The 22,634-nt window shown below is 35.3% G+C and overlaps 2 non-coding genes across 2 annotated transcripts; both read left to right on the forward strand.

Moving 5' to 3' along the window:
• The first annotated feature begins 208 nt into the window (after window positions 1–208).
• Smp_tRNA_02222_Pseudo_TTG.1.1 lies at window positions 209–275 on the forward strand. Its single transcript has one exon. It is a non-coding gene (tRNA).
• An 11,425-nt stretch (window positions 276–11,700) lies between these two features.
• Smp_tRNA_02337_Arg_TCG.1.1 lies at window positions 11,701–11,767 on the forward strand. The gene has a single exon. It is a non-coding gene (tRNA).
• Window positions 11,768–22,634: the final 10,867 nt, after the last annotated feature.

Raw genomic sequence — 22,634 nt, forward strand, 5'->3', positions numbered from 1 at the left:
ATATCATCCCCAGTGTGTAAATGCAACCCGTTGGCGATGAACTCTTTGAAAATAAACAACAGCAACAACAACAACTAATCTCGATCGGATTTGTGCTCAAGAGTGTTCATATTCCTCGACTTAGTAATACACACTGTTGGCCACTTTGAAACAATACTAAGTAGAATTTAAACTTCACCCCAGCGCACAAGCAAGTGGCTATCAGGACTCAGTGGTCGAGTGGATAACGCGATGGCGTTTGAAGCGAAAGGTACTGGGTTCGAGTCCCAGAGTGAACATCAACTCTGAGATGCAGGTACATCCAACTGACGAGTCCCAAATAGGACGAAACGCGCGTCGTGAATTCCACTGCTATCCACTATCCATTTTTTGTGTGATAACAACATTGTTTACTTATGTTTATTGTCATAACATAAATACTCCATAACAAAAAGTTCTTCATTACTATTATGTTACAATTTGAATATATATTATGATTATAATTTATACTCATCCTAAAGAATACTTTTAAACAGTATATAATAACCCAGACTTGATTGACATTAATAGACTAAGATAGAAAGATTAACCAAAGTTACACAGTTCAGCCGTTCACAAACAGAGGTCTCTATTAGATACTATTAGTTTGACAATCAGGTTACAAAATAAAATATCTTAAAAGTTAATGATAAAGAATTTGACCTATTATGTATTAAAGTTTAGACATACTGGCATTCCGATTGTGTAATAAGAAGGCGAAGATTATCAGAACTATGTGATAGATATTAGCGCAATACGTTTCGAACAATCGGATCACACATAGTATACTTGTTAAGAACATTTATATATAAAAATAAAAGGTCAACTACACTCGGAATTGGAGGAGGGGGGTAAGAATAGACAAGGATAATAACAATAATAATAATAATAATAATCAGAAGGGGTTTGTGTGGAGATTTCAGTATTTTCATAGTTGAAAGCATGAGTCAATTGAAGCTAGACCACCAAGGGAAACCTGGAAGCACTGGAAGGTCGTTTCGTCTTATTGTGAGACTCCTCAACAGTGCGCTTCCACGATCTCACCTCGCGAGATCCGAACCCAGAACCTACCAGTCACGCGCCAAAGCACTTAACCGATTGACCACTGAGCCGGCATCCGATGGGTGGTGTTAATATCTGGCTTCAATCAATCCACGAAGTTGAGCAACCATTTCACCAATGTCTTCAGTGATTTGATATCTCCCAACGGACCTGGTTGAACTCCACTGGTTACTGCTTATTTTGTTAAGAATAATGTTTAATTAAAGAAAAACATTTCAATTCTTTATGTAATCTAAACTAGCAGATCTATTCTTTGTGATATTGAAAGTGATAGGTAGTATTATGTCACAAATTATAATGATAGTCCAATACCAATTGATACTTAATAAACCAACTAGTTTGGAAAAGAATGTAATATTTACTTACTTACGCCTGTTATCCCTCGTGGAGGAGCATAGGCCACACACCAGCATTCTCCATCCAACCCTGTCCTGGGCAATCTTTCCCAGTTGTTATTCATCCTTTTCATATCCGCTTCTACTTCCCGACGTAATGTGTTCTTTGGCTTTCCTCTTTTCCGCTTCCTTTCCGGATTCCAAGTTATAGCTTGAAAAAATGTAATGCTCAATAAGAATTAAGTTTCTGATTATTATGAAAAAACTTTTAAAGTGTTAAATTCACTTGGTATTGTTTAAGTCTCAGAGTGAACATCAACTGTGAGTTGCATATACATCCACCTGACGAGTCCCGAATGGGACGTAACGCACGTTCTGGATTCCACTGCTAACCACTATTCATCTTTAATCCTAGGAAATATATTTATTATTAACTTTCTATCCAATGCTCAATTGATTTTGAAACTATCAATTCTAACCTTGGCACTGATACCTATGAATAATCATTCACTTTCCAGACATAATGAAATGAGTATAATTTAACATTTTCATAAATACTTTTATTCTTTCTTTTGTTATTGCTATACCCTTCAGTTTTAATTCAGATAGTTTATAAATGATTCATTTTGTTTTATTCATCTCTACATAGAAACTATTCTTCGACTAAATATCCTGTATTAATTTAATTAGCGATTGCGTGATAACTGTTATACTCCTACTCCTACTCCTACTACTACTGCTACTACCACTACTGCTACTACTACTACTACTAATAATAATAATAATAATAATAATAATGATAATAATGGGGGGAAAGAAGAGACAAGAATAACTATTATTATTATTATCAATATTATTACCATTGTTATCACTTAACTGATCTATTTCTTCATTTCACTCCTATACCAATTCTTATTCATTTATATAGGTTAAAATGTTCTGAAATCAATAAATATTTTATATAATAATTAAAAATGTGAAATGGAAGATTATCATAAAAAATATATATTTATTTATAAAGATAGATAAGGGGTTAGTAGTGGAATCCAAGACATGTGTTTCGTCCTATTTCGGACTCGTCAGATGGATATACCTGCATCTCAGAGTTAATGTTCACTTTGGGACTCAAACCTAGTACCTTTCGCTTTAAACGCCATCGCGTTATCCACTCGACCACTGAGTGCTTATAGCCACTTGCTTGTGGAATGAGATGAAGTTTGAATACACTTGGTACTGTTTGGTTAAATCTTCACATTGATTTTTGGGACTACAATTGATCAGTCTCTTATTGGCCATATGTGCATATTGCGCGTATTGCCTGGATATTGCCTTAATTCACAAGCATTATAAGTAAAGATGAATCGTGGCTAGCAGTGGAATCGAGGATGCGCGTTTCGTCCCATTTGGAACTCGTCAGACGGATGTGCCTGCATCTCCGAATTGATGTTCACCCTGGGACTCGAACCCAGTACCTTTCACTTCAAACGCTATCGTGTTATCCACTTAGCTAATGAGTTTATCCTTGTTTATAATGCTTGTGAATGAAGGCGATGTCCAGGCAATACGCACAATATGTACATAAGTCAATAAGAGACTGATCATTTTCAGTCCTAATCATCAATGGGAAGATTGAAGTAAAGAATACCAATTGAATATATTTATTTGTTCAAACTGTATTTTCTAAATATATATTTCTTGTTAAGAATATATTTTTCATATGATTTGTAATGGCCAGCACTATGTCAAGCCCACATAAATTATTCTAGCTCCTAGACAAACTAATTTATTCATTCTTTTTGAGTCATGTTTTGACCCCGTTAATTATTCGCTAGTGAACCTTGCCTTTATTTGCCTTACATCGCTTCGCCTCGCTTAGCCTCTTCCTTGCCTGGATTAGATTTGGCTATAAACATTGAGTAATGTCTGATTAAAATGAGTTAGCTTACATAGCTTCTCCAAATAGTTTTGATTAGCGCTATCTTCTCTTCCTTCTCTGTGTCTCTACGATTGACGGTTCTGATCAAACATTGCACAAAATATAGGTATTCAAAACTTCATTGCTGTATTTGATTAATATAATTCCGTTATTCACTAACGCTAGTTAAGTCGATAATAATATGCGAGGATTAGCAGCATGTATACGTCGATAATGATAATGACACGATGAAATTAAAGTCAGACATTAGAGGGCCACTTAAGGTTTTCAGGTATATATATATATCCTGTGTTGTCCATTCCGACTTTGGCGTTTAGATCACTCATCAGGATTATGAGGTCCTTTCCTGGGTAGCTCGCTATGAACGATTTCAGCCTCGAGTAGAACTGATCTTTATTTTCGTCGTTGATGTCATGGGTGAGTGCATAAAATTGAATAATATTCATTCCTTCCTTCTTTGTTTTCAAGGATGCCTCGATTATCCTAGGTCCATGATATTCCTATCCTACAAGTGCATTTCATGTTTATCTGAACAGTATTACAGGATTATTTTTTTCTTCGCGACTTGAATACGGAAGCATCTCTCCCAAATCTAACATTTGCCGTCCAGCTTGCGTCCAATAGGTTTCACTGATTCCGAGTACTGCCATTTTGTATCTCCTCGTTTCCGTTTCTATTTGACTGGTCTTCCTGGTCTCTCACATTGTCTGGACGTTCCATGTACCTATAAAGAGTGTTGTTCTGGTTGTTAGAAGGGGCATCGTCCTCGTGACTTCTTAAGAATCTCAACTGTCTTTATGAGTCGTCATAATTCTTCCTTAAACTCGGTCGGCAGAGTTTAAATGATTTAGTTTGTTTAATATCGTTGATCATTTCTGGCAAAAGTTTATCTAAGGGATGGGGTTTCCAACCTCATGCTCAACCGTCCTCCTATACCCGGTCTTGGGACCGGTAGTAACTCTAGAAGAGCTACAGGCGGAGTTATATATGTATATATACCAGTATGGAGACTTGTGGATAATGTAACATTTTCACAGTTGAATTCACGAATCAATCTAAACTGGATCACCATCGGAAACCTGGAAGCACTAGACAGCCGTTTCTTTCTAGTATAGGACTTCTCACTAGTGTACATCTACAAACCTGAGCGCCGGATTTGAACCCACGTCTAGTTTTTCCATGTTTTCAATGGTGATCTACCTTAGATCGACTCCCGAATTCACAAAGCGATATATTTAATCATATTTATAAACTCATTTATCTTTTTGATTAAGATATAAGTCTATCAAAGAATAAATTATACTTAGAAAATTATCCATATAGGTACATAAAATAAATCTATCCAACGAATAATGCGTTTAAGAAAAAAACACATAAGCGGATTAACTATTGATTTCCACTTTAAGTAAACCATTAAATTAATACTTTAGGAAGATTATTTAGTTTCTGTATATGTATATATATCTATATATCCTGAGGGTGAACTCCCTGTGGGTTTAGATATTATCTATTCAATCTTATCTATTTTTATATAGGGAGTAAAGGATTTATCATTCCCAAGTTTCTCATTACTTTTGGCTTTCTGATCAAAATTCCCGAAATCCACTTTTTTTTAAAAAATAATCTACGTCATTGTTTTTCATCAGACATTTGAACAAGCCTTCAATATGATGATAAGAAATATATTTCCAATTATTCTGTTCTAAAATATAAGAAACAAAAAATTGAAAGGTTTGAGAGGTAGAGAATTGGCATTTCTTTCCAAACTATTGTCAACTAATATGAAATCTACACCCTTGGTTCATATTATACAACAACAATAATATTGCCCACAAATGCCCTGATACGGCCGAAAGTGGGGAGAGTCCGCTCTTCCTCTCGAAATGCTCTCACATGGCCACGCGTATATAGCCTCTGCCAGGGAAGTCCTACTCACTGCATTCTCGCTACTGTTGTTTACGAAATTGAGAGGACGAAAGGCGAATGTCCGGCGCTGTAACCGGGTTGGTGGACACGGAAAGTTTACCTAGGGGAGTTGGAAAACCCTGATTCCAAACCAATGGTGCACATGGGCTTCAGTATCCTGAGGGAACAAATGGCGTATGAATCAATCATTGGTCACCGTCTATCATGGGACTGCATCTCCTCACGATGCTCCACTGTTTAGTGGATAAGATCATTAGGTCAAAGGCTCTGGATGTGGCCCCCTAAGAAAACCACCTGTTTCGGTTAGTCACCCGGTCAGTATCACAGCCCTCACACAAATCGAGTGAGATTTGTGCGGCGCATATGTATCTGATGCTTCCTTGTACCAATATTTATGTGTTTAAATAATAATAATAAATAACGACAATAATAACGACAACCAAAGTGCATAATGATTTCCAGTTACTTATAGTTCAGTGAATACAATATAAATCCATCTTATAATACTTGTGAACTAAGGCAATATCGAGGCGATACACACAGTATGCACATATGTCAATATAAGACTGACCAGTTGCTGTTCCAAACATCAATGTGAAGATCCAACCAAACAATACCAAGTGAATTCATCAAAAACTGTTTAAAAAGTCAAAACTAAACAATTGAACTGAATGGACTTCATCATAATAGATTAGGTAAGTGTTTTCGACAGATATTATAGAAGTTCACGTACAATTGAGTTCGTTAATATCTAATTTGGTAAAGCCCTTTTGTTTACTTATTTAACAGACAGAGTCGTTTGTATAATAACAACCTATCTATGCTATTGTACCTTTATTATGTACGCTTGAGTATTGTTTACTGCTTACTCATATATTCGTTTTGCTATCTTTACTATTATTCGCTTAATTGATTCGATGATTCATTCATTTCATTATGTATATATATGTACATCTTAATCCTGTTCACTGACTTGCTTACCCACTGACTCGCTAACTCGTTGACTCGCTAAATCGTTAACTCGCTGACTCCTTGACTCGCACACTCGTTTATTGATTCGATCACTAGCTCTCCCATTCGACTCGTACGCTCACTCGCTTACCTTACGGCACTACTCTTTCATGCTTGCTTAACGTGCCTGTAATTTGGGATATCTATGTGTGGTCCAATAATAAACGCAATCAACACTTCGTATTCGCCTTCCGATTTATACACCGTTTGGGGAGTTATTAAGTAACCGTTATCAGGACGAACAAATTAAGAAGTTTAAGGATAATATAGAATATCAACCACCACAATATAATAATTAGGTAAATATTTGAGAGATAATCAAAATGAAAATCATATTAAGGTCAAGTAAATAAGAATACTAATGAGGATTATACATATAATATACAAGTTGAATGAAACTAGTGGTAGGGATTAATGATTATTCATAATTCATTTTGTCAAATAAAATTAGTATTAGGGAAAATGGATTTCTTTACAGGACGACTTCATACTATTTCTGAAGATACTAACTGGCTTTTTTTACTGGTGAAAAAGCATTGACTAGTTGTGAACTAGATTATAGAGTATCCATCTATCACATTTGATCGCATTTACGAACGTCAAGACAGTCAATCCTACTGTACGGAGCTGAAACGAAGAGAACTAATACATCCATCGTCAAGAACGTACCAGATGTCTATAAACAGTTGTCTACGCAAAATACTCAGCATTCACTGGCCGGATACTATCAGTAATAGCGTTTTATGGAAGAGGACAAACCAGATTCCAGCTGAAGAGGAAATTAGGGAAAGAAGTTGGAAGTGGATCGGACATACATTACGGAAATCAACAAACTGCATCACGAGACAAGCCCTAACTTGGAATCCGGAAGGGAAGCGGGAAAGCGGAAGGCCAAAGAACACATTACACAGGGAAATAGAAGCAGATATGAAAAGGATGAATAACAACTGGGAAGAACTGGAAAGGAAGGCTCAGGACAGAGTTGGATAGAGAATGCTGGTGAGCAGCTTATGCTCCTCGACGAGGGGTAACAGGCGTAAGTATGTAAGTAACTATCACATTACATTTTGATTGAAATTATTCGTTTTAATAAAGTGATTCTCCACAATAAAAATATACACTTAACAGTATGGGGATTTGTGAAGATTATGGTGCTTTCATAGATGAACTCACGAGCCAATCTAAGCTAGACCACTATTGGACCGTTTCATCCTGGGTTTCATTCAGGCGTGTGAAGTCATGGACGCTCACTGATGAGGAGTCTAATGATAGGACAACTCGGCCATTCACTATATCCAGGTTTCAAAATGGTTGTCTTAGATCGGTTCATGAGTTCAACGGAACTCAAAAATCTCCGCAACCCCATACCGAATACTGTTCTAACGTCTGTCCATCAGTCAGAAATAATTGACGGAATAGAATATCTTTATTCCCAACCAGTAAATTATGTATTCTTTAAACTTAAACTAACTACGAGATCAAAATTATTTACTGAGTGTAATTTCAAAAATAATCTAAGATTAGTATTTCAAAGTGAATAATTATCTGAGATGAATTTTGTTTAACGAACCCATACATTATTTTAGTTTTTATTATTTCATCCTGTAGTTTCTAAAGAATTGAAGATGCCGCAGGTATTTGGAATTTGACAGCGCTTTGACCACAACGCCTACTATGGATCGTACCAACCTAGTGAAATTAAAAGTTAGAAGTGAGGAGGTTCGAAGATATATTTGATAGACTATCACTATATCGAGGATTGACTGATTTAGACTGGCTAGCGATTGCAGGGATTTTGAGCACGGCGTCCCCGCTCGTGATCTGGTGCGGATGCGTTACCGACTGCCTTCAGTTAGGTGACATTGTTTGAATTTTTTTCTGGTTAGCGTTTTTTTAGCAAGTTGGTTTTCTACGAGATGGAGTCGCTAACCCCATGCCCAACCCTCCTCCTTCACCTGGGCTTGGGACCTGCAGTAGCCCCCGGAAGAGCTACAGGCGGAGTTCCTTCAGCTAGGTGAATCCATTAAAAATAATGTGGTCAGCATCAAATGTCAAAAACTTATAGAGATATTGATTTTGGGGATTTATTTACCGCTACAGATCGCTACCCCACTAGGCGGGTAGTGATGACCCTAAGATGTGGCCAGCCAGAAGTTTAAACCCAACGAGTTTATCAATAGTAAACACTCTTCTGATAGCTTGCTATGTTTAGCAGTGTCTGGTCGTCTTTCCTTACTATAGTATATTTTGCCTGGAGTATAAAAATTCTGAATGAGCATTTTACCTACAAGTCTGTTATATTCAAAAGGAAATTGTTTGCATGATAACGGATATGAAGGTTATCAAGGGTGCAAATACTTATATGGGTTATAAAGTTGTTGGTCATGAACTTTTCAAAGTTTCACGTTATTTGCATACAGACTCTTGGATACATTGACAATGTGATATTGCTTAATTACTATCTGAAAGACATGTAAATAGACATTCCGTAACTCTTTAAACTATTCTTAATACATAAAGGTGTCATTAATTCGTTGCATCATTGACGACATGGTTTGGTTGGTAACCATGTAAATGAGTCTATGTAATTTGAATTAGGAAATAAAAATCTATTAGCCAACACCTCAACAAAATTCAAAAAGCAAAACATTTTTTTAATATGTAATTGAAATCATGAGTCAATTGAAGCTAGACCACCACGGAAAACCTGGAAAAACTGGATCGCCGTTTCGTCCTATTGTGGGACTCCTCAGCAATGCGCATACGCGATCCCGCACTCGTGAGATTGGAACCCAGGACTACCAGTCTTGCGCCAGAGCACTGAACCACTAGACCTATGAGCGGGCATCCGACAGTGTTAATATCTAACTTCAACCAATTCACGAAGTTGAGCAACCATTTCACACACTGAAGATATTGGTGAAACCCCTTATCATATGCTCACTAGTGACTGGCTCCATCAGGTATTTCCTGGAGTTCTATTGAGTAGCAGTAACCAGTGAAGTTCAACCAGGTCTGTTGGGAGATATCAACTCACTGAAGACATTGGTGGATGTGTCTCTCTATTTCGTGGATTGATTGAAGTTAGACATTAACACCGATGGATGCCGACTCAGTGGTCACATGAGACTGGTAGGTTCTAGGTTCGAATCTCGCGAGTGCAGGATCGTGGGTGAGCACTGGTGAGGAGTCCCATAATAGGACGAAATGGCCGTCCAGTTTTTCCATGTTTTCCATGGTGGTCCAGCATCAATTAACTCATGATTTCAACTACATATAAAAAAAAACAATAAAATATACTGAGGTGATAATCATGTATTGAATACTATAGCATATTCAAACGTTTTATGTATGTTTAATAAAATGGTTAGAGGGAATATTTGACATTATGATAAACATACAATGATATTAATTACTAACCGAATGTATTGAAATGGTTGGACTATAATTTATGGACAACCTTGAGCAATGTTAAAGTAACCTTGAGAATATTTACCTACTTCCTAGAGATACATAAGGGTTATAAATCAATGTATGAGAAATTAGGATTATGATTTATAGTTGATGGTTGGGATTAGAAATTAGATTTAGGTTTCTTATCACGAATTTGCATCAGGTAAAATCCCAAAATACTATTTAGCCAAGAGGATGAATGAATTTCCCGCCAAAATCGATGATCTGTTGCTAGTAGTGGAATCCACGACGCGCGTTTCGTCTTATTTGGGACTCGTCAGCTAGATGTACATGCAACTCAGAGTTGATGTTCACTCTGATACTCGAAACCAGTACCGTTCACTTCAAACGCCATCGCGTTATCCACTCAGCTACTGAGTGTTATGTACTGCACACCATGTAAAATGGTTACGCAACATCTTAAACTGATTGAAATTAAATATATAAACCACTGGATTCAGTCTCGGTGGTTTGGACATTAAATATACATGTAGTATACTGAATAACCTATTTTGCATCCTCGATGAGTGTGGATGAGCACTGCTACGGAGTCTCATGTTAAGACGAAGCAGCTGTTTAATGCTTCCTGATTTCTAAAGGTGGTCTAACAAGGATCAGTTAGTAATATAAACTATAGAAATTTAGCAATCTCAAAAGCCCCCTATAAACTTAAAAATTATGAGATTACTGTGTGACTAATGCAATACATTAGACATGTGTTATGCGGTGCGAGACATGGAGTTTTTGGGTTCACTCTTGTAGATCATTTTGCATGCCTACAACTGAATCATCCGAACTTAAAACTTAACAGCTATTAGGTACTTACTAGTTGTCTCAATGGTGCCAGAGTCTATAACAGTTTATGCCAAACATTATCATTCAAAACTTCATATGTCTAAATGATGATTATTTATAAAAGTAATGTCAACAAATATGATTTACTTTGTATTTGATTAAGATCATGAATCGATTGATGTTAGACCACCATTAAAAACCTGGAAGCATTCACTGGACGACCGTTTCATCCTAACATGAAACTTCTCAGCAGTGCGCATCCACTATCCCGCCTCACGGGATACGAACCCAGGACCTTCGACCTTGCACACGAACTCTTAACCTAATTTCGATATTAATTAAATAGCTGTATAGCAAAATTATTTATTTTCATTTATTCAATACATAGAATAATTGTAACATTCTAACCTTAGAAATAAAACCTAACACAATAAAGGACAAACTAATTAACCAGTTGATTTAATGTCTTATGAATATTATGGTGAGAATACTGTTTCTCTTTTGTGTGTGTGTGTTCATCCCATCAAAAAGTACTATTAACTTTGAATTTCAAGTGTAAAATGTATATTGTAGGATAGTCTTTCGTAAGTTTTCTCTTTTTTATGTAACTATATATATCTATATATGTATTGTTGCTAGGTTCCGAACAAGAATATTTGGTTGGAAAATACTCCCCGCCCCCACCCCATTCTCTATCATATAAACATACAGAGAAACATTTGAGAAATAACATTATTGTGTACAGTTGAATACATTTTTCCCAAGACATTGTATAATTAATTGATAAAACATGGTTAACATTCGAAATAAATAAAAAGAGATGAAGGGAATTAATATTTTTTTTGTAGTATTTCAATTAATGAATAGTTGGATAGAACAAAACTAAGACAAACACAACAAAGAAGATAAAACAAAGATGGATAATGGCTAAAGAGTCCCAAATAGGAAGAAACACACGTTCTGGATTACACTACTAGCCAGTATCCATCTTTGCTTATAATGCATGTGAATTAAGGCTATATCGAGGCAATACGCACAGTATGCACATATGCCAATTAGAGACTGACCAGTTGCAGTCCTAACACATCGATGGGAAGATTCAAACAAACAATACTAAGTGAATTTAAACTTCACCCCAGCGCACAAGCAAGTGTCTATCAGGACTCAGTGGCCGAGTGGATAACGCGATGGCGTTCGAAGCGAAAGGTACTGGGTTCGAGTCCCAGAGTGAACAACAACACTAAGATTCAGGGACGTCTATCTGACGAGTCCCAAATAGGACGAAACGCGCGTCGTGGATTCCACTACTAGTCACCATCTATCTTTGTTTATAATGCTTGTGAATTGAGGCTATATCGAGGCAATACGCACAGTGTGCACATATGCTAATAAGAGGGTGATCAGTTGCAGTCTTAAACATCAATGTGAAGATTCAAACAAACAATACCAAGTGAATGTAAAGAAAATAAAAGAAATGAATTCAAATAATTGAAAAATAAACAAATATGACTGAAGCATCTGCATATCCGTTAGGTTACTTGCTTACTTACTTACGCCTATTACCCCTCGTGGAGGAGCATAGGGCCGCACAATCTAATAGATTAGTCTATGACTAAATCTCACGATAGCAAATAATGATCATAATGGTAATAATAATAGATTAGGTAGAAATGAATTGATTAGTTTGCGAAATACATATAATACTTAGGATAGTAGTGTTATGTCTGGTACTTAAACATTTCACACTGGCTTTCTATTCCCCTTTCTAATTCCCTGGAATTTCCCTAAATTTGAGCTTCAAATGGGAGAAAATAGGAAGTAACCATGGAGAAAAGATTTACTTTTCAAGTTAGCTTGGGTACAGAAAATATCAGCATTTATAGGTGTTATATCCTAGTGAAAATATAAGTACGAGTAACTCCCAGGACCTATTAATGCACGATTATTCTATATATAATCTTATTGTTTAACTAATGAGTAACTAGATTGTGTATATCTATATTCATCTTATTATAAGCTTCGTTTCGATCTATGAGTTATTACTGTGCGATTTACTGTTCCCGAATTATATTCAGTTTATTGATTATTGTATCCCATGCTCACAGCCACATTTGGCTTGATCCTGTAAAAATATTATTTTCTATTTTATGGTGTGATGTGGTTTGTCTGTCTGGTATATAAACCCAGTATGTTTGAAATAAATGATTCGCATAATAGAAGCTGTCATTGGTATTCTGGACTCAATTGGAAGGACTAAGCGGATAAGGGATTAATAAGGACGCTACACTATTCATACTGGTCGGACGTCATTGATTTGTCACAGTGTTAAAATTAGACAAGTCGTATACCGATTAGTGGATAAATCATGTGATAAAAAGTCAGGCATAAGATCACAGCGAATTGGAGACAGCCTTTTTAACATTCATATCAATAACCAAAAACGATACTCCACTAGATACAAAGGGAAAACCGTTGGCTGAATAAAAAACAATAATATAAGAAAAATTTAAGGTTCCAGGAGTGGGCAAATGTTTAAAAAAAGAGGTGGTATACAATACATCCTTTCTCTTTCTTTTAAAGCGACAACTTGATAAAACACCAGTGAAAACTGGAATATCTTCGAGTAGAAGGTTAAGAAGATTGAAATAAAGAGAAGAGGCAAGAAAACTGAAGGCAATCAAGATAACAACAGAAATAGAAGGAACAATGAAACTTGTAAGAGACAATCCAGAGAACATGTGCAAATGATATAATTCATATTTTACTTAACCATAATGTGATTATGCATTAAATAATGAATTGTTTACCTCCACTTGAGTTCTCAGTCACTACAATATTACTACTATCAACGTACTTCTAAGGTAAAGTCAAAACTAAACTATATAAACTCACCCAACCATAATTTATACGTAATAATTCTTGAGATGGTAGAGAAGATTTGTAGCTCAGGTGGGTGATTTTGATGAAGTTTTGTTCTCTGAGCTGGATGGTTTGGTCGTGGAACTTCTATTCGAAGTATATGCTGATGATGTCGTTCAGAAAGAGGATGATTGCTCCACGATCAAACCATCCAGCTCAGAGAACAAAACTCCATCGTAATAATTCTTAAATACATATTATATTTAAAGCAATTAGTCCCTTTGATAAATTTCGATAATGTAATAAGAAGACGAAGATTATCAGAACTATGTGATATATTAGCGCAATACATTTCGAACAATCTGATCACACATATACTTGTTAAGAACATTTTAAGAACATATTATATTCATCAGCATCCCAGTACCTACTTTAGAGTTCATGTATTTCAGTAAATTCAGATAATTCCTGTAACAACATGCCAGTTATTTTTAAGATGGACAAAATTTTCTATAATTAATTTAGTGAAAATTGATAAGTCTTGTCGATTGAACGCTATATTCGCTTCCTAAGCTATTCTGGTAACCTCAGGCTAGAACTACTCAGCCACTTGAACACCAGAGAGAAGATACGAGTATGAGAGAAACACTTTACTGCAAGGTTCAATCTTGTACAGAAAATCATAGGTATTTATAGATGTTAGCGTATGTTAAATCAACATCCTATTTCAGCCAATAAATTAACGACATATTATGCTACCGACCAATAGTAGCACGCCACGTTGGAACTCTAGAATGTTACATCATACCCTGATTGGCTGGATCTCTTCGGCTCCTTTTTGGGCCTCTGGAGGCTCCGTCGAAGTTCTCCGGAAGCCGACTCAACAAAATATAGTGAAGAATTATACGATATGTAATATGATTACTGAAAAGGGATCCAATGAAGTGAATGATTAGTTGGAAATGTAAACCATTGGTTATGAAATCAGTTAACTAATGATTAAGTAGTTATCACAGAGATTGAAGACTTTGATTACGATCTTTTATAAAAACGTCGATTAACTACTACTGTTGTCAACGAGAACACAACTAGGGACTACATCTTGGTAAAATCTGAGAACCATACAGTAAATAATTCATTTGCAAAATGTTAATCAATTGTCTCAGACTTGACTGTTCTTTTTGCAAATATCAATCAATTGTGATGTGAATTCTAAACAAACAATATTACACTTCAGTGGTTGTTAGAAAATTTTCAACTGATAGTTTATTCTTTTGAAGTTTCTTACTGTCAAAACTGGGAGTTATGGTTTCGGTAATATAGAAGGATAAATATGATATACTATCTTCACTCAAATCTAGTACCGGTGAAACTCTATTTAATATCGTCATAATTTTTGTTGAAAAATTTATGTTACTAAAATAAATTATGAGTAGTTAAAAATTATGAGTAAATAAATTATTTTACAGAACAATATTGATATGATTCTATAATCTATTGATATTGAGTTAAAAGTAGATAAAAACGAAATTCAATAAATTTGATGGTTAATCTTCTTAAAAATATGACAATAGAGCAAATATTTTACTGGTAGTAATACAGTTCTCAATGGTATATCTTGAAACACTATTTTGAAGTTATGAGATCTAGGTAACGAAGACAGGGTTACATGTAATACAATGATTGTGTGTTAATAACACTGAGGGATTGACATATCCTATGTCTAAAGGACTATGATTCCACTGCTAGCCACCATTCATCTTTGCTTATTTTGACGGTACATGGAAAAATTCCTATCATAATGATAACACGGACAAATAAATGAAGAATGTTTTTTATGACTAGGTTCTACAGTTGTAAACGTAAATTAATTTTAAAAATTGAAAGCCAAATTTTAGACAAATGTATCATCCTGAATTATAGTTTGACTGAGAATTCAAGCCGATATCAGTTAGACGACCATTGAATACCTGGAAGTATTTAACTGATGTTTCATCTCAGTACGGAGTTCCTCAGTAGTGTGCATCCACCAACTCACCTTTAACAACCAAACTAAGGACTTTCCATTTTGCGAGCAAACGCTTAACCTGTAGACGAATGACCGACACCCAGCGATCTACAAGTCTAACTGCAATCAGTTTGCTATGTTGTGTAAACATCTCCGATTATCTGCGGCGGTAACCTCCTCACACCTAACACGTTTGATCTCCGTTGGTCAAGGCTTTCCGCTGGAACCACCAGAACTTCTTCTCAAGGTTAGTCACTGGCAATAACATGATTTTTATCAATTTGGGGGTTGTGGAGATGTCTAAAGTTTGTTAAGATCACGAACTATTTTCTCGTTAAACAACAATAATCTCAGTTAATATGAGAGTGGACGGAGAAATCATAGAGAAATCATCTCTATTTAACTTTACCGAAGTATATTTGATAATCCCAAAGAGTGGAACATTAATTGTTTCTGACATAGTTTACTTAAGTCTGCACATCTTCCTAAAAGAGGTTTGAATAATTCGCCTAGATGCTAGTTATTAATGATCATATCTGACTTATATGCAACTCCAAGGTTTGGGTTAGATGTGGGAAACCAAATCATATTGTTACTGACATTGACATATGTCCCATAATAGGACGAAACGGCCGTCCAGTGCTTCCAGGTTTTCCATAGTGGTCTAGCTTCAATTGACTCACGCTTCCAACTATGAAAATACTAAATGTCCACAAAACTCCTTCTGATATTGAAATATGTGTTAGAGTTCAGATAATAGTATATATTTCGTGAATAAACATCATAGGATCAACCGATTCAATAACTAGCTATTGGTTACGTAACAAAGTTAAAAGCATGTAAGATAGACATGCTAATCAATTGATTTCCACTAGTTCTATCCCTTTCATTAATATAATCGATTTTTAATGAAAAACCGTGAAAGGCAAAAAAATCAGTGGTAATCTCCCCTCTAATACTTACAGATACTTGATACGAAATTGATTGTAAATTGCAAACAATAGTGGCTGAATGAACAATCATCTTGTGTTTGTCGTTTTTTATTATATTGATCCCACTTGATGTTTTAAGGATAGATTTGGAAGTAATCAGTATACTCAACAACTCAACATGACGATGGTTATTATCCAATCATCACCTAAGGTAAATATCTCAGTAATCCAGGAAATCAATCAGTGATTGAATATCACAATAGTCACACATCCACCTATAAAACAGACTGTCAACAGTTCTTGCATATTTTAGACGCACCTTACTGACAAGTGCTGATTATTATAAAACTTAATTCCAGAATTCTTTACCGATTATTCATTATAAATACCGGTATCTGGAATAAAGAATATAGATGAGGGAATAGTTTGCTACTTTTACTTGACGTGCAGATCTAGCGCTGATTAGATCTTTGAAGGTCATTGAAGAAATTAATTGATCAACATCAACTAACTTGTATGATCATAGTTGAAATCATGAGTCAATAGAAGATAGACCATCATGGAAAACCTGGAAGCACTGGATGGCTGTTTCATTCGATTGTGGGACTCCTCAGCAAGTAATGCGCATCCATGATCCCGCCTCTCGAGATTCCAACCCAGGACCTATCAGTCTCACGTGAGAGCACTTAACCGATAGACCACTGAACTGGCCGTCATCCAACGGTGTTAATGTCTAACTTCAACTGATCGACGAAGTGAAAATAGTGAAATATCCACAAAAACCCCTTCTGATCTATAATTTGTATGAAGCTGAAAATTGTTTTAAAAATGTAACAGTTTATAATGGTTCACTGTGAATGAATACATATGTCCTATCCAGCTTGATTAAAACATATATTTAGTGAAGGGAGAAAAACAAATATCATTGAATCCTAAATTTGACAAAGCTAATCTTGTTTTATGAAATTCTACCCGTTCCCTGAACGAAAAACTGAAATCCTTCCTTTTCTGTCTATGAAGACATAGTCACTGTAGACAAAATGCATGGTATGGTACTTGGGGAGAAATCTACATAAGAAAGTATATTGTTGTTAAAAATATAAGGGTTACATGGGATTTTTAAGATGATACCTTTTGTATGTCTCATGTGATTAGGAGAATGGTATCCAAACTATCTTTGGTTGTCCGTTGATATAAATTGTGTGATTTGAATAGTTTCTACTTTCAATTTGATAGTAGTATAACTTGTAATGTAAAATAATTCTGAATATTTTGTTCACTGAAACTAGTTGAGTGAAATTAGTTCGAATTGAGCGTGAAATTGAAAACCATTCTTTGCGTTATAAGTTGTAGTATGTTGTGAATTTCTGACCCCGAGTTCAGAAAATAGATTTTTAAATCCATAGGTACCATAAACATTACCATTACTATAATTCACTTAGTAATGTTTGTTTGGATCTTCCCATTGATGCTTTTAGGACTGTAACTGGTCAGTCTCTAATTGGCATATGTACATACTGTGCGTATTGCCTCGAGTGGAGAACGCGATGGCGTTTGAAGCGAAAGGTACTGGGTTCGAGTCACAGAGTGAACATCCACTCTGAGAAACAGGTACATCAATCTGGCGAGTCCCAAATAGAACGAAACGCGCGTCCTGGATTCCAGAACTAGCCACGATCCATCTTTGCTTACCATTACTATAATTATTATTAATATCACAATAAAAGTAAAACGTTCTGTTTAGACGGTCCAATAAAGAAAGCTAGAATTCAGAAATGTTGTGCTTAGTATACGAGACGATTCCAAAATTTTTGGAGAAGCACACTTGTACAACTTACAGGAAGTCAAAGACTCCAATCATCCAGAAGAAACCTTTTTTCTTCAAACTGCAATTCGACAGAGATGTAACTAGAAATATTTTGGATAATAGACTGATCGGAAATGTTAAAGAGACTGTCATAAAATTAACATTCACCTGTCATTTTCTAGGGGATTAAGGGTGCTTCCTAGATTAAGAGATAATTTACGTACTTCAAGTACTTCAGTTTCACTGCTCCTTTGGCGAAAGTTACATCTCGTGTATAGCCAGATAATTCAGCAAACGAGTGAAGGTGTATTTTTCTGTATATGCTAATTTGATTCCTATAATATCGTTTGTATATCTCATGCTGTAGAATGATAATATTTAACTTCCTCAAGTTCACTAGTAACTACACTGTGAGGAATCAGTTCTCCCAGGGTCTTCACTTACACCTTTCTAATAAATTTAACTCAATAAATAATTTCGTTTCAAAATTTTCTCTCTTATTGTTTAAAAACACATTCAACACCTGGTGGAATTCAAAAGTGTGTTGTATTTAATTGATTGATTGATTAATTAATTCAACTAATCGATGTAAAATAACCAAAGTGGAACAAAACATCGTAACAACCAAGATAGACTGTTAAACATTTTACTTTATCAACTTTCAAGGGTAGAATTGAAGTCATAAAGATGGTTCACTCTGAACGAATAAATATGTTCTATTCTTACTTACTTACTTACTTACTTACTTACTTACTTACTTACTTACTTACTTACTTACTTACTTACTTACTTACTTACTTACTTACTTACTTACTTACTTACTTACTTATGCCTGTTACCCCCCCCCCATGAAACATAGGCCGCCGACCAGCATTCTCCAACACACTCACTCTGTCATGCGCTTCCTTTCTAGTTTGATCCAATTGTTGTTCATTCCCCTCATATCTGTTTTTATTTCTCGGTGTAATGAGTTCTTTGGTCTTCCTCTTCTCATTTGGCCTTCAGGATTCCAAACATCGTAACAACCAAGATAGACTGTTAAACATTTTACTTTATCATCTTTTAAGGGTAAAATTGAAGTTATAATACTTTTTCTCACTTTTATTCAATGTCACTGTCACATACTAGAACAAAACAGTCATCTAATGCTTCCAAGCTTGTAATAGTGGTCTAACTTGGATTGACTCATGAATTCAATTTTGAAAATGTCAATGTATTTTAATTTGCAATTATATCATCGAAGCATTCAAGCGAGACTGTTAAGTCCTCTTGAAGTCAGTCACTAGTGAACATATGTTGATGATTATCAGAAGGGGTTGTGTGAATATTATAGTAATTTCAATAGTTAAGATCATGAGATAATTGAAGTTAGACCACCATGGAAAACATGGAAACACTGGACGTGGATCGGTTGAAGTTAGACATGAACACTGTTGGATGTCGGCCAGTTCAGTGGTCTATCGGTTAAGTGCTCACGCGCAAGACTGATAGGTCCTGGGTTGGAATCTCGAGAGGCGGGATCATGGATGCGCATTACTTGCTGAGGAGTCCCACAATATGAAGAAACGGTCATCCAGGTTTTCCATGGTGATCTAGCTTTAATTGACTCATGATTTCAATGAGTTTGATTTTACCAAATACAAAAAGAGAGGTCATTCATGTATGATATAATTGTTTGTACTGTTTTATTACATAAACAACCTAAGTATAGACCTAACTTCCTTTGTTATTGATATGAAAACTTATTCTAATATTAATGACTGAATCTACATACATATGACGTCTATGTTAATTAGTGTAAATATTATGATGTGGTATTCACTTATCAACATTAGTTAGCTTAGTAATATTGATGTATAATTATGTAAATTAAGCATTAGCTTATTGTTTTTACATAACTTGTTTATAATTTAAAATGTTGTTGAATACTGGTGCATCATATGATATCTAACAGTGTCAATAATTACATGTTTACTCCGAATACGAGACAATAATAAGGATGATAATAATAAGAGTATTGCCAAAGTAAGAGCAACATATTTGAAAGTGAAGAACAGCGGGAACTTGAAACAATTGTCAACTAAGAAAGTTATACTGTGTGAGGCGGAAACCTGGAGAACAACGGAAGTCATCATCTAGAAGAGACAAGTGTTTGTTAACAGTTGTCTATGCAAAATACTTCGGATCCGTTGACCAGATACTACCAGCAACAACACACTGTGGGAAAGAACAAACCAGATTCCATCCAGCGGTGGAAGAAATCAGGAAGAAGCGTTGAAAGTGGATAGGACACATATGTTCTTTGATTGTAGAAATTCGATCCTTGCTTTATCAATCCTCGCATTTAGATCTGCATCAGATCTTCCTTGTTTATCAATGATGCTTCCCAAATATGTGAATGTTTCCACCTCTTCCAGAGTTTCGCCATCAAATGTGATTGAGTTGGTGTTCTCGGTGTTGTATTTGGAAACCTTGCTTTTTCCTTTGTGTATGTTGAGGCCTATTGATGAAGAGGCTGTTGCTACATTTGTTGTCTTCGTCTGTATTTGTTCGTGTGTATGGGATAGGAGGGATAGGTCATCTGCGAAGTTCAAATCATCTAATTGATTCAGTCAATCACCAGAAGAAAGAGGAAAGGGAGAGTAGACAGTCTTGTCTGATTCTCACTAGTGTGTTGTTGAGTCATTTATACTAACTGAATTCTATTGATCAAGTTGCAAGATGACTGGTATTTGTAGTAACACTATATTTTAATGTATCGACTATTGATGTTTGATATTTGAGGCAGAGCAGAGAGAAATATGAAACCAGTGATTCATGTTGAATAATATTTGTCATAAAACAGTACTCCTAATCTTAGAAGAAGTAAACTAATCATCCCCATGAGACGAGGATGACTTAATAAGAACTAATGATTGAATCAAAACTTTAATAGAAATACATTTCGTCAGAATAAAGTTTTAAAATTAACGTTGTGACTTTATAAAAGGCCGTCGCCAATTTTTTATGACTTTATCAAAAAGTAGGACGTATCCGATTCGTTATCGATTTTTATGTCCAGCTTTTTATCACGTGAGTTATCCGTCAATCAGAATACGACTTTTCCAATCTTAACACTGTGTCAAATCAATGACGTTCGACCAGTATGAGTATTCTAGCGTCCTTATAGGTCCCTTGTCCGCCTAGCCCTTCCAACTAAGTCTAGAACACCAGTTGCAGCTTCTGCTATGCGAATCTATGTGAATCTATGCGAATCATTTATTTCAAGCATACTTGGTTTATATACTAGACAGACAGACCGCATCACACCATAAAATAGAAAATAATATTTTTACAGGATCAAGCCAAATGTGGCTGTGAGCATGGGATACAATAATCAATAAACTGAATATAATTCGGGAACAGTAAATCGCACAGTAATAACTCATAGATCGAAACGAAGCTTATAATAAGATGAATATAGATGTATACAATCTAGTTATTCAATAGTTAAACAATAAGAATATATATAGAATAATCGTCCATTAACAGGTCCTGGGAGTTACCCGTACTTATATCTTCACTAGGATATAACACTTAATTCCAAAAACAAGTATTCAGTATAGTGTATTCTACTGATGTCAACAGATATGAGTAATATGTAACATCATTCGGAAGTGGAAACTGTGGCAGCAGGCCATCAAGATCAATTTGAAGAAAAAAGCAAAAAACCGAATTGTAACTTGAAAGAATCATACAGAATATGAAGGAAAAATGATGAAATTTCGTAAATGAAGTATCCAACGTATTTTATCATGAGATTTTTATAACTTTGTGCTAAAATAAAAATTGATCATCTCCAACTGTACCTTATTCATAATAGTCAATAGTGAAATTGTTTAACACAAACTATTATCAAAATAATAATGAATATGGGAATAAAGCTTTGTAAACTCATAATAGCAATGAAAAGCATGTTGAGTAAAGGTGGATAACAGTGAAATCCAAGACACGCGTTTCGTCCTACCTGCAACACAGAGTTCCTGTTCACTCCGCGAATCGAACCTAGTACCGTTCGCTTTAAACACCATCGCGTCATCCACTTAGCTACTGCATCCTGATAGCTACTTGCTTGTGCGATGGGGTGAAGTTATATTCACTTAGTGTTGTTGTATGCTTACATCTTCCCATTGTTATTTAGGACTGTTTGTGACTTCAGGCAATATCGAGACAGTCCATACAGAATCCACAGACTGATCAATCTCAATCCTAAACAACAATAAGAAGATACAAGTATACAACATCAAATGAATAGAAAGCTTGTTATTAATACTATTCCAGCTATGTATATACATATTGATTATATTAAAATTAGCCTATTGAAAGTCAATATAAATGAAAGTAAGATAACAAGGTCATTTCACCATTCTATTTAACCTAAAAAAAATTAGAATAATATATACTACTTATAATTGATAAATTAGATTATTCAACCATCAAGACCTATTAATTC

The sequence above is a fragment of the Schistosoma mansoni genome, chromosome 2 (assembly GCF_000237925.1).
Source record: "Schistosoma mansoni strain Puerto Rico chromosome 2, complete genome".
NCBI lineage: Eukaryota > Metazoa > Platyhelminthes > Trematoda > Strigeidida > Schistosomatidae > Schistosoma > Schistosoma mansoni.